The 14,348-nt window shown below is 45.0% G+C and overlaps 1 protein-coding gene across 1 annotated transcript in view; it reads right to left on the bottom strand.

The window, feature by feature from the left end:
• Positions 1-11,796, bottom strand: part of LOC129842183 (muscarinic acetylcholine receptor M3-like) — a 209,843-nt gene extending 198,047 nt beyond the window's left edge. Inside the window, exon 1 of the mRNA XM_055910614.1 lies at positions 11,437-11,796. The gene's annotated coding sequence lies outside the window, so the exon portion shown is untranslated. The remainder of the gene's footprint in view (positions 1-11,436) is intronic.
• Positions 11,797-14,348: the final 2,552 nt, after the last annotated feature.

The following is a 14,348-nucleotide window of genomic DNA, read 5'->3' as shown; positions in this document are numbered from 1 at the left end:
GCTTATTCTTACCTCTGACATCATCATGATCATTGACTCTGCTTATCCTTACATCTGACATCATCATGGACATTGACTCTGCTTATCCTTACATCTGACATCATCATGGACATTGACTCTGCTTATCCTTTCATCTGACATCATCACGGACATTGACTCTGACATCATTCATCATGATGTTCTTCCCGTCAGTTTAATATCGGCACCATGTTGTTGATACACAGCAGTAGACGGTCACTAGAAACCAGACCACTCTTTAAGAGGTCAAACACACACTTCCTGTAGAGGTCACACACACTCCACCATTCAAACACACACACACACACACACACACACACACACACACACACACACACACACACACACACACACACACACACACACACACACACACACACACACACACACACACACACACACACACACACACACATTCACACACACATTCACACACACCATTGGATCAGTACCCACTCCAGAGTGTCATGGCAACCGATCTGCGGTCTGCCAAATCACTGATGCCAACTATCTCTCCAGAGCAGAGTCAGTCAGCCCCGTAGTCCTGCAGAGCAGAGTCAGTAAGCCCCGTAGTCCTGCAGAGCAGAGTCAGTCAGCCCTGTAGTCCTGCAGAGAAGAGTCAGTCAGCCCCATAGTCCTGCAGAGAAGAGTCAGTCAGCCTCGTAGTCCTGCAGAGCAGAGTCAGTCAGCCCCATAGTCCTGCAGAGCAGAGTCAGTCAGCCCCGTAGTCCTGCAGAGCAGAGTCAGTCAGCCCCGTAGTCCTGCAGAGCAGAGTCAGTCAGCCCCGTAGTCCTGCAGAGCAGAGTCAGTCAGCCCCGTAGTCCTGCAGAGCAGAGTCAGTCAGCCCCGTAGTCCTGCTCCTCAACACTACACCCTGCTCCTCAACACTACACCCTGCTCCTCAACACCACACCCTGCTCCTCAACACCACACCCTGCTCCTCAACACCACACCCTGCTCCTCAACACTACACCCTGCTCCTCAACACTACACCCTGCTCCTCAACACTACACCCTGCTCCTCAACACCACACCCTGCTCCTCAACACTACACCCTGCTCCTCAACACTACACCCTGCTCCTCAACACCACACCCTGCTCCTCAACACCACACCCTGCTCCTCAACACTACACCCTGCTCCTCAACACTACACCCTGCTCGTCAACACTACACCCTGCTCCTCAACACCACACCCTGCTCCTCAACACTACACCCTGCTCCTCAACACCACACCCTGCTCCTCAACACCACACCCTGCTCCTCAACACTACACCCTGCTCCTCAACACTACACCCTGCTCCTCAACACTACACCCTGCTCCTCAACACTACACCCTGCTCCTCAACACTACACCCTGCTCCTCAACACTACACCCTGCTCCTCAACACCACACCCTGCTCCTCAATACCAGACACCCTGCTCCTCAACACCAGACACCCTGCTCCTCAACACCAGACACCCTGCTCCTCAACACCAGACACCCTGCTCCTCAACACTACACCCTGCTCCTCAACACTACACCCTGCTCCTCAACACCACACCCTGCTCCTCAACACCACACCCTGCTCCTCAACACCACACCCTGCTCCTCAACACCACACCCTGCTCCTCAACACTACACCCTGCTCCTCAACACTACACTCTGCTCCTCAACACTGCACCCTGCTCCTCAACACTACACCCTGCTCCTCAACACTACACCCTGCTCCTCAACACCACACCCTGCTCCTCAACACTACACCCTGCTCCTCAACACTACACCCTGCTCCTCAACACTACACCCTGCTCCTCAACACTACACCCTGCTCCTCAACACTACACCCTGCTCCTCAACACCACACCCTGCTCCTCAACACTACACCCTGCTCCTCAACACCACACCCTGCTCCTCAACACCACACCCTGCTCCTCAACACTACACCCTGCTCCTCAACACCACACCCTGCTCCTCAACACCACACCCTGCTCCTCAACACTACACCCTGCTCCTCAACACCACACCCTGCTCCTCAACACCACACCCTGCTCCTCAACACTACACCCTGCTCCTCAACACTACACCCTGCTCCTCAACACTAAACCCTGCTCCTCAACACCAAACCCTGCTCCTCAACACTACAAAACTCCTGACCTTGTCTCCATCCTCAAGAGAAGTAGAGTGTAAAACTCCTGACCTTGTCTCCATCCTCAACAGAAGTAGAGTGTAAAACTCCTGGCCTTGTCTCCATCCTCAAAAGAAGTAGAGTGTAAAACTCCTGACCTTGTCTCCATCCTCAACAGAAGTAGAGTGTAAAACTCCTGACCTTGTCTCCATCCTCAACAGAAGTAGAGTGTAAAACTCCTGACCTTGTGTCCGTCCCCTAATGGCACCCTATTCCCTATTCCCTATTCCCTATTCCCTAGAAAGAGCTCTATGGGCCCTGTTCAGAAGTAGTGTACTGTGTCAAATCAAATCATATTTTTTCAAATGTTATCTGTCACATACACATGGTTAACAGATGTTAATGCGAATGTAGCGAAATGCTTGTGCTTCTAGTTTCCGACCGTGCAGTAATAACCAACGTGTAATCTAACCATTTCACAACAGAGTAGTGTACTATGTAGGGAATAGGGGACACAGGCCTTGTGTCCGTCCCTTAATGGCACCCTATTCCCTATTCCCTATTCCCTATTCCCTAGAAAGAGCTCTCTGGGCCCTGGTCAGAAGTAGTGTACTATGTAGGGAATAGGGGACACAGGCCTTGTGTCCGTCCCCTAATGGCACCCTATTCCCTATTCCCTATTCCCTATTCCCTATTCCCTAGAAAGAGCTCTATGGGCCCTGGTCAGAAGTAGTGTACTATGTAGGGAATAGGGGACACAGGCCTTGTGTCCGTCCCCTAATGGCACCCTATTCCCTATTCCCTATTCCCTATTCCCTATTCCCTAGAAAGAGCTCTATGGGCCCTGGTCAGAAGTAGTGTACTATGTAGGGAATAGGGTACACAGGCCTTGTGTCCGTCCCCTAATGGCACCCTATTCCCTATTCCCTATTCCCTATTCCCTATTCCCTAGAAAGAGCTCTATGGGCCCTGGTCAGAAGTAGTGTACTATGTAGGGAATAGGGGACACAGGCCTTGTGTCCGTCCCCTAATGGCACCCTATTCCCTATTCCCTATTCCCTAGAAAGAGCTATATGGGCCCTGGTCAGAAGTAGTGTACTATGTAGGGAATAGGGAATAGGGAATAGGGAATAGGGAATAGGGTGCCATTAGGGGACGGACACAAGGCCTGTGTCCCCTATTCCCTACATAGTACACTACTTCTGACCAGGGCCCATAGAGCTCTTTCTAGGGAATAGGATGCCATTAGGGGACGGACACAAGGCCTGTGTCCCCTATTCCCTACATAGTACACTACTTCTGACCAGGGCCCATAGAGCTCTTTCTAGGGAATAGGGAATAGGGAATAGGGTGCCATTAGGGGACGGACACAAGGCCTGTGTCCCCTATTCCCTAGAAAGAGCTCTATGGGCCCTGGTCAGAAGTAGTGTGCTATGTAGGGAATAGGGAGCCGTTTGGGACACAGGCCTTGTGCTTTAAAATAATAAACACCACCACTGCCAAGATTCTATCGATTTCCGGTCTAATAGACAAACATTACGCTTCCAGATTCTCACATTATTAATGGTTAATCACGTGCTTCAATAGTTTAAGACATTACGACAACGTTGCGTCAAACCTATGACCTATGACCTATGATCAGTCAAATCTATGACCTATGATCAGTCAAATCTATGACCTATGATCAGTCAAACCTATGACCTATGATCAGTCAAACCTATGACCTATGACCTATGATCAGTCAGATCTATGACCTATGATCAGTCAAATCTATGACCTATGATCAGTCAAACCTATGACCTATGACCTATGATCAGTCAGATCTATGACCTATGACCAGTCAAACCTATGACCTATGACCTATGATCAGTCAAACCTATGACCTATGACCTATGATCAGTCAGATCTATGACCTATGACCAGTCAAACCTATGACCTATGACCTATGATCAGTCAAATCTATGACCTATGACCTATGATCAGTCAGATCTATGACCTATGACCAGTCAAACCTATGACCTATGACCTATGATCAGTCAAATCTATGACCTATGATCAGTCAAACCTATGACCTATGATCAGTCAAACCTATGACCTATGACCTATGATCAGTCAAATCTATGACCTATGATCAGTCAAACCTATGACCTATGACCTATGATCAGTCAAACCTATGACCTATGACCTATGATCAGTCAGATCTATGACCTATGACCAGTCAAACCTATGACCTATGACCTATGATCAGTCAAATCTATGACCTATGATCAGTCAAACCTATGACCTATGACCTATGATCAGTCAGATCTATGACCTATGACCAGTCAAACCTATGACCTATGATCAGTCAAACCTACGACCTATGACCTATGATCAGTCAAACCTATGACCTATGAACTATGATCAGTCAAATCTATGACCTATGGTCAGTCAAACCTATGACCTATGAACTATGATCAGTCAAACCTATGACCTATGACCTATGATCAGTCAAACCTATGACCTATGAACTATGATCAGTCAAATCTATGACCTATGGTCAGTCAAACCTATGACCTATGAACTATGATCAGTCAAACCTATGACCTATGAACTATGATCAGTCAAATCTATGACCTATGATCAGTCAAACCTACGACCTATGACCTATGGTCAGTCAAACCTATGACCTATGAACTATGATCAGTCAAATCTATGACAGTCAAATTATGTGAAATGCATAGTCATGGAGAAGAGGGTCCATTAGATAATGATGATGGGGGGGTACAAGATATTTAACAAAGCTGGATGCATCAAATAAAGGATGTCTAATGCCAACTGTCCAAACATTCCTGTTATATTGTCACCTTTTAAAGATTTAAGAGGATGTTACTTAGCTGTTATTAAAACTAATTTGTATTGAATAACTCACAACATTGAGGCTTGAAAAACATATATATATTTTTTGGACTCCTGCAGTCCATTTAGGATATGTTTTCAATTAAGAAAATACATTTACAGAACCACATTAAGGTCTAGATGAAGGAAGGCCTATCAGAAGACTAAATATGGTGTAACAGACAGAGTGTAGACTGAAGTCTAAATATGGTGTAACAGAGTGTAGACTGAAGTCTAAATATGGTGTGACAGAGTGTAGACTGAAGTCTAAACATGGTGTAACAGAGTGTAGACTGAAGTCTAAATATGGTGTAACAGACAGAGTGTAGACTGAAGTCTAAATATGGTGTAACAGACAGAGTGTAGACTGAAGTCTAAATATGGTGTAACAGAGTGTAGACTGAAGTCTAAACATGGTGTAACAGAGTGTAGACTGAAGTCTAAATATGGTGTAACAGAGTGTAGACTGAAGTCTAAATATGGTGTAACAGAGTGTAGACTGAAGTCTAAATATGGTGTAACAGAGTGTAGACTGAAGTCTAAATATGGTGTAACAGACAGAGTGTAGACTGAAGTCTAAATATGGTGTAACAGACAGAGTGTAGACTGAAGTCTAAATATGGTGTAACAGAGTGTAGACTGAAGTCTAAATATGGTGTAACAGAGTGTAGACTGAAGTCTAAATATGGTGTAACAGAGTGTAGACTGAAGTCTAAACATGGTGTAACAGAGTGTAGACTGAAGTCTAAACATGGTGTAACAGAGTGTAGACTGAAGTCTAAACATGGTGTAACAGAGTGTAGACTGAAGTCTAAACATGGTGTAACAGAGTGTAGACTGAAGTCTAAATATGGTGTAACAGAGTGTAGACTGAAGTCTAAACATGGTGTAACAGAGTGTAGACTGAAGTCTAAATATGGTGTAACAGAGTGTAGACTGAAGTCTAAACATGGTGTAACAGAGTGTAGACTGAAGTCTGAATATGGTGTAACAGACTTCTGGAGAGGATATGTGCTCCAGGTGATATGAGCTCCTATTGGTTGATGTAGAGGAGTATAATCTGCCTTCAGGCTCAAGTCATATGAAAGGATCAAGTGCAAGCAGGGCAGTGGGTAAACACTACCTTGTTTACAGAGAGATACAGACACATCTGAGCTTTGGCTGTACATCTGTGTGTCTCGGTCTCTCTCTCTCTCTCTCTCTCTCTCTCTCTTTCCCTCTCTCTCTCTCTTTCCCTCTCTTTCCTTCTCTCTCTCTCTCTCTCTCTCTCTCTCTCTCTCTCTCTCTCCTCCTCTCTCTCTCTCTCCTCTCTCTCTCTCTCTCTCTCTCTCTCTCTCTCTCTCTCCTCCCTCTCTCTCTCTCTTCCCTCTCTTCCTCTCTCTCTCTCTCTCTCCTTCTCCTTCTCTCTCTCTCTCTCTCTCTCTCTCTCTCTCTCTCTCTCTCTCTCCTCTCTCTCTCTCTCTCTCTCTCTCTCTCTCTCTCTCTCTCTCTCTCTCTCTCTCTCTCTCTCTCTCTCATTTAAAGACCTGTTTCAATAATGGCTAGTTTATTAAAATAAAGTGTAAAGGCTAGTTTATTGTAGTGGAAGAGGCACTGCTGGGTAATCGGACACATTTCTTCCATTTGACCAATTTCGAAACAGCACCGATTGAAGAGCAAGAAGAAAGCAAAAACATAATTTCTTTCCATCTCCACTTTGTGTCTAAAATAGTATTGGGTATAGGACAGCCAGGACAGGTCCTCCAGACACACCAGGGACGTGGTCCAAATGGAACCCTCTTCCCTTTATAGTGCACTTCTTTTGGCCCAGAGTAGTGCACTTTATAGGGAATAGGGTGCCATTTGGGACACACACTCAGGCTTCATAGAATTACTGCTATTTAAATGGAAATATACCACAGTCAGTTAGTTGATGTTCTAGGTTTTGGAAATATATTATTTATGGAAGAGAAGCGTTGACAATTACAGCTCAGGCTATCTGAGGGACTGCTCACTATTCTCCAGAACCAGTAGTGTGAACTATAAGTGGAGGTTAGGCAGGGAGAGAGAGAGAGAGAGAGAGAGAGAGAGAGAGAGAGAGAGAGAGAGAGAGAGAGAGACAGAGAGAGAGAGAGACAGAGAGAGAGAGAGAGAGAGAGAGACAGAGAGAGAGAGAGACAGAGAGAGAGAGAGAGAGAGAGAGAGACAGAGACAGAGAGACAGAGAGAGAGAGACAGAGAGAGACAGAGAGAGACAGAGAGAGAGATAGAGAGAGACAGAGAGAGGGGAAACGAGAGAGAGAGGGAGAGAAGAGGAAAGAGACAGAGATAGAGGGGGGGAAGAGAGAGAGAGAGAGGGGGGGGGAACGAGAGAGAGGAGAGAGAGAAAGGAAAGAGAGAGAGAGAGAGAGAGAGAGAGAGAGAGAGAGAGAGAGAAGGAAAGAGAGGGAAAGAGAGAGAGAGAGAGAAAGCTCATATCTAATGTTGGTTGAGGCAAGCATCTCATTAACATATCTCAGTCTCATTAACATATCTCATTCTTAATAGTATACAATCTGCTCGTTGTTTATATCACCAGAATAACCCGTGTGTAATCCATTCATATCAGAACAGGCGGGTCTGATTTCCACTAAAAGGTCGGCGCTACAGGAGAAATAGCCTTTTAGATTCAACAGAGGAAACACAACGGGACCCAACACTTCATCAGCATCACACACATATTAGATTAGAGCAGTGGATATCATCAGTGTCACCGCGTCGTAGAGAACGGGCCATAACAGCGGAGGACGGTGGGTAGCCTATTTAAAACAAACCAAAGGGGATTAATCCCACACTTTTTATAAAAGGGGTCTTCAAACAAATCTCACTTGAAAAGGGAAGGAAAACCTTGGCACGGATTCCATCTCTGCCAACTGTTCGGCCCGTCTGCCAGGACTTTCACACAGAACAATACACTGTTAGACAGGGATACTTAGTCGGCGCTTGAGTGTGTTTGAGATTGTGCATATTGTTCTCTGTGAGTGGTAGGAACCTAGCCTGAAATCCAGATCTGTATTTTGTTTTATCCCCGTTTCGTTCCGTTTGCTTCTTTTAAGAAGCGCTTGGTGGGAAGAAAAAAAAACGTTTCGAATGAATACACTCCTGATCACCAGTAAACACAGTCCACTTTCACAGCAGCCACACGCAAATACAGTCCACTTTCATAGCAGGCACACGAAAAACACAGTCCACTTTCATGGCAGCCACATGCAAACACAGTCCACGTTCATAGCAGCCACATGCAAACACAGTCCACTTTCATAGCAGCCACACGCAAACACAGTCCACGTTCATAGCAGCCACACGCAAACACAGTCTACGTTCATAGCAGCCACACGCAAACACAGTCCACTTTCATAGCAGCCACACGCAAACACAGTCCACTTTCATAGCAGCCACAAGCAAACACAGTCCACTTTCATAGCAGCCATACGTAAACACAGTCCACTTTCATAGCAGCCACATGCCAACACAGTCCACTTTCATAGCAGCCACACGCAAACACAGTCCACTTTCCTAGCAGCCACAAGCAAACACAGTCCACTTTCATAGCAGCCACAGGCAAACACAGTCCACTTTCATAGCAGCCACACGCAAACACAGTCCACTTTCATAGCAGCCACACGCAACCACAGTCCACTTTCATAGCAGCCACACGCAAACACAGTCCACTTTCATAGCAGCCACACGCAAACACAGTCCACTTTCATAGCAGCCACACGCAAACACAGTCCACTTTCATAGCAGCCACACGCAAACACAGTCCACTTTCATAGCAGCCAGACGCAAACACAGTCCACTTTCAAAGCAGCCACACACAAACACAGTCCACTTTCATAGCAGCCACACGCAAACACAGTCCACTTTCATAGCAGCCACACGCAAACACAGTCCACTTTCATAGCAGCCACACGCAAACACAGTCCACTTTCAAAGCAGCCACACACAAACACAGTCCACTTTCATAGCAGCCACACGCAAACACAGTCCACTTTCATAGCAGCCACACGCAAACACAGTCCACTTTCATAGCAGCCACACGCAAACACAGTCCACGTTCATAGCAGCCACACGCAAACACAGTCTACGTTCATAGCAGCCACACGCAAACACAGTCCACCTTCATAGCAGCCACACGCAAACACAGTCCACTTTCATAGCAGCCACACGCAAACACAGTCCACGTTCATAGCAGCCACACACAAACACAGTCCACTTTCATAGCAGCCACACGCAAACACAGTCCACTTTCATAGCAGCCACACGTAAACACAGTCCACTTTCATAGCAGCCACACGCAAACACAGTCCACTTTCATAGCAGCTACACGCAAACACAGTCCACTTTCATAGCAGCCACATGCAAACACAGTCCACTTTCATAGCAGCCACACGCAAACACAGTCCACTTTCATAGCAGCCACACGCAAACACAGTCCACTTTCATAGCAGCCACACGCAAACACAGTCCACTTTCATAGCAGCCACACGCAAACACAGTCCACTCTCATAGCAGCCACACACAAACACAGTCCACTTTCATAGCAGCCACACGCAAACAGCATGATCACTTTGCTCATTGTATAATTCCTCCTCACATCGAAGCGCTCTCCTCCTCTCACCTTTTCTCTTTGCTTGTGGACTTCAGTGCACAACACCACAGCTATCTGTGACCAAGGCGAAAAAATCTCTCCAAGTCAAAACTTCATACCATAACCGCTATCCACTACACACAGCCTACATCGATGTCTCCATATTATCTAACGTCACGGTCAACATTGCTACTAGAACCAAAGCGTTAGTAAACCCACTACAATCATGTAGTAGAGAGAGAGAGAGAGAGAGAGAGAGAGAGAGAGAGAGAGAGAGAGAGAGAGAGAGAGAGAGAGAGAGAGAGAGAGAGAGAGAGAGAGAGAGAGAGAGAGCAGTTTAGCAGTTACACCGGCGGGCCCCGGTGGCAATAAAAACATTAAAAAACAGAAGCTTACCTTAACTTGGTAGATTTCCAGTGTTAGACAGCCATAGCCAGCTAGTTAGCATAGCATCCCTCTCTGTTTTAGCCGGGTGTTTGAGTAGGCTAAAATAGCTAGCTGGATTCACTAGCTGAGTAAGTGAAAGTGAAGAAAAATACAACAAAATATAGCTAGCTCTCTCTCTCTCTCTCTCACTTCTCCTTCATTTTTTATAAACTGTTCATCTATTGTCTTTCTCTCTCTTCGAGTCAACTACTCGCCGCAATTTGATGCACTGCAGTGCTAGCTAGCTGTAGCTTATGCTTTCAGTACTAGATTCATTCTCTGATCCTTTGATTGGGTGGGCAGCATGGCAGTTCATGCTGCAAGAGCTCTGATAGGTTGGCGTACATCCTCCAAAAGTTGTCATAATTACTGTGTAAGTCTATGGAAGGGGGTGAGAACCATGAGCCTCCTAGGTTTTGTATTGAAGTCAATGTACCCAGAGGAGGACGGAAGCTAGCTGACCTCCGGCTACACCATGGTGCTACCCTACAGAGTGCTGTTGAGGCGACTGTAGACCTTCATTACAAAACAGTGTGTTTTAATCAATTATTTGGTGCCCTGAATATATTTAGTATAGTTTTATCTAAAAAAAAAGGTATCCTCCTTTTTTAATGTTTCACTATTTAAATGTTTCTGAAATTCACTGAGGAGGATGTCTCTCCCCTTCCTTCTCTGAGGAGCCTCCACTGACCTATAGTCAATACAACCAATACTAAGTTCTTGCATTTCAACACATTTTGCCAGAGAGAAAAGAATGGCAGTTTTATAATAGTATTCTATGTACTGTATTTTTGTCATGAGGCTGATAATTTTGTAAGCAGTTTTAAAACCAAATTTCTGCCATTCTACACATTTTGCCATTGCTTATGATGTGTTCATATACTATCTGGGTGGGGCTGACTTCCAGGAGGCCCCCAAACCCCCCCCCCAAAATAATACTAAAACAAATAATAGCTTGCCCTGACCAGCCACATGTTTCAAGGTGTTTAGAAAGTCGGGGGAAAAAACGGAGCTTATTAACAGAAAAATCAGTCAACATTTCAGGCTTTTGAAATGACTGAACAGATAAATGATACGTAAGAAAATGCACGTCTAGTAACGCATCAGCTGGAGGGGGGGGGTACTCCAAACCCTTTGATTTGAGATATACGGTATAAACACATTTTAAGTGAATAAACATAGTTATACATTTTAGATACTTGTTTATTTATTTTGATTCCATTGAACAAGCTTCCAACTTGCACAATAATATATAGACTAAAGGCTATTTTATTATTATTATTATTATTTTATTATCTATTTATACATTTTAATTAAATGCATCCTCCATGCAAAATTCAGTATCGTCGCTCCAGGTATCAATTGTACAGATTATAATAAACAAATAATGAACTACGTTACTCACCATCTCTGGGTGCAGAAGAAATCAGAATATTTCGTCTTTGCCAGGTGTAGAAGAACAATGATTTAGAAAAATGTTGAATGCAACTCTGTACAGTGGTGTAGTGGTCCACTTGATGCGATATTAACCCCGTCATTCCATTCTAGGATAAACAAACCCCTGTCGCCTAAATACTGTACCCGTACCGACAAAACATTTCCCCCGCACAACGGAACGGTCTTGAGCTCAAGTGAAAAGACTCCGGCTGGCTCCGTCCCGCTCGATTCATTAATTTAATTCACCGCTGGATTTGCCCAGAACGCATGGAAAACGCTCCGCTAGCAGCTTCGGGTGTGATTGGACTGAGTGACAATGACGTTACCACAGCAGGTTGGCACAACCCTCACGGTGATCCAAACGTCTACAGCAACCCTCGATAATGGTCAAACGTGTCCAAGTACAGCTCACAATACTAATGCCAGTTGATCCTCTGTTTTAAAAGCGTGAGTGTGACTTCGATGATCATATGTGATATTAACACCATCTCTGACACACGCAGGGGACTTTTTAAGCTGTGCTTTAACATAGAATATAAGATATAGACTACTGGTCACAATCTCCTAAAATAACATTTATCCTCTGGGCTATTGTTGAAGTCTTGGCCCCAGTCTCTCACCACAGTCACTGTAGAAATATTCCTTAATGGAAAAAGTTCAGGAAGCTGAGCTCTCTTCTCTGCAAATGACATCCACATCACTGCTGCTGATGTGCACTGGGTCTCGTTATGCACCGACAGACACAACCACAGGAGCTCTCTGCCCTCTGATTCTGTTCAACGGGGGGATAACGGGAGGTAACGGGATAACGGGACGTAAAGGGATAACGGGAGGTGACGGGATACCGGGAGGTGACGGGATAACGTGAGGTAAAGGGATAACGGGAGGTAACGGGATACCAGGAGGTAACAAGATACCGGGAGGTAACGGGATACCGGGAGGTAACGGGATAACAGGAGGTAACAGTATACCGGGATGTAACGGGATACCGGGAGGTAACGGGATAACAGGAGGTAACAGTATACCGGCATGTAACGGGATACCGGGAGGTAACGGGATACCGGGAGGTAACGGGATACCGGGAGGTAACGGGATAACAGGAGGTAACAGTATACCGGGATGTAACGGGATACCGGGAGGTAAAGGGATACCGGGAGGTGAAATCGTAAGTGGAGGTTTATACATGGGCAGCCTTTCATCTATCTGACATATTATAATGAGTAAATCACTCATTAGACATTTAGCTGAGATTATTCCAATACGTTTGTCTTGGTTTATGAAAACATGTAGTGCAATCAGCAGAATTGAATTTGACAAATAATGTAGGCGACAAAGTTCTGTACAGTATAGTTGTGCTCTATATTTAAGATCCAATCAATATGGATGGAACCTTCAGTAGCCTAATATCAAGAGCCAATCAATATGGATGGAACCTTCAGTAGCCTAATATCAGGAGCCAATCAATATGGATGGATCTTTCAGCAGCCTAATATCAAGAGCCAATCAATTTGGATGGATCTTTCAGCAGCCTAATATCAGGAGCCAATCAATTTGGATGGAACCCTCAGCAGCCTAATATCAGGAGCCAATCAATTTGGATGGATCTTTCAGCAGCCTAATATCAGGAGCCAATCAATATGGATGGAACCCTCAGTAGCCTAATATCAGGAGCCAATCAATATGGATGGAACCCTCAGTAGCCTAATATCAGGAGCCAATCAATATGGATGGAACCTTCAGCAGCCTAATATGAAGAGCCAATCAATTTGGATGGAACCCTCAGTAGCCTAATATCAAGAGCCAATCAATATGGATGGAACCCTCAGCAGCCTAATATCAGGAGCCAATCAATATGGATGGAACCCTCAGCAGCCTAATATCAAGAGCCAATCAATATGGATGGAACCCTCAGCAGCCTAATATCAGGAGCCAATCAATTTAGATGGAACCTTCAGCAGCCTAATATCAGGAGCCAATCAATATGGATGGAACAGCGTAATGTCACCACACACTGCCCCCTAGAGGACGTACCCTACAACAGCTTGTAGTCACATCCATGTTAGATAAACATCATCAGTCATTTACAAAGTCTCCTACGACAACAAAAACAGACACTGGAGTGTAGATCACCTCAAGTCATATTCTTTAACCAATATATATATATATACTGAACGTCAGACTGAATGTGGCTTTGATATCAATAGTCAATCATGTAGAATTGACTAAACGCTGTTCCCACACAGAGCCTGCGTAACAGTCCTAGTAAATCTACCATGACCCTTTTCACCCTGCAGTCTTCCATTCACATAAGGCTTCGTCGGTTACTGTTGGTTACTGGCAGCTGAAGAAATCATTTCTCATTCGGCCCAACACTTAAAAGAAAGGTTCACCCATTTTTTTAATGTTATATCGTTTTTTTTATGCATCTCTAAATGATTTTAAATCGATGGGTCAATTCCTCATGTTTTCATGTGTATCAGAGTTATTGGTGTTCAAGCAGGCAGAAATCCGTTTGGTATGACGTAATACCGTGATAAAGTCTCTCTCACTACACCGGAAGTTAATAGGAATATAACTTTTAGATGGTTAAAACGTCTATCGACGTGTCAGATTACAATACTGGCTGTCATAACTCAGGAGGGTGTCTTCTTTCCAATGAGACATTGATCATTATTAGCTACCTAGCGAGCTAGCCAGTCACCCCGTAGAGTTGATCATTATTAGCTACCTAGCGAGCTAGCCAGTCACCCCGTAGAGTTGATCATTATTAGCTACCTAGCGAGCTAGCCAGTCACCCCGTAGAGTGGATCATTATTAGCTACCTAGCTAGCTAGCCAGTCACCCCGTAGAGTTGATCATTATTAGCTACCTAGCGAGCTA

Source organism: Salvelinus fontinalis, unplaced genomic scaffold (genome assembly GCF_029448725.1).
Source record: "Salvelinus fontinalis isolate EN_2023a unplaced genomic scaffold, ASM2944872v1 scaffold_0022, whole genome shotgun sequence".
Taxonomy (NCBI): Eukaryota; Metazoa; Chordata; class Actinopteri; order Salmoniformes; family Salmonidae; genus Salvelinus; species Salvelinus fontinalis.
This window is presented reverse-complemented; position numbering and strand designations above follow the sequence as displayed.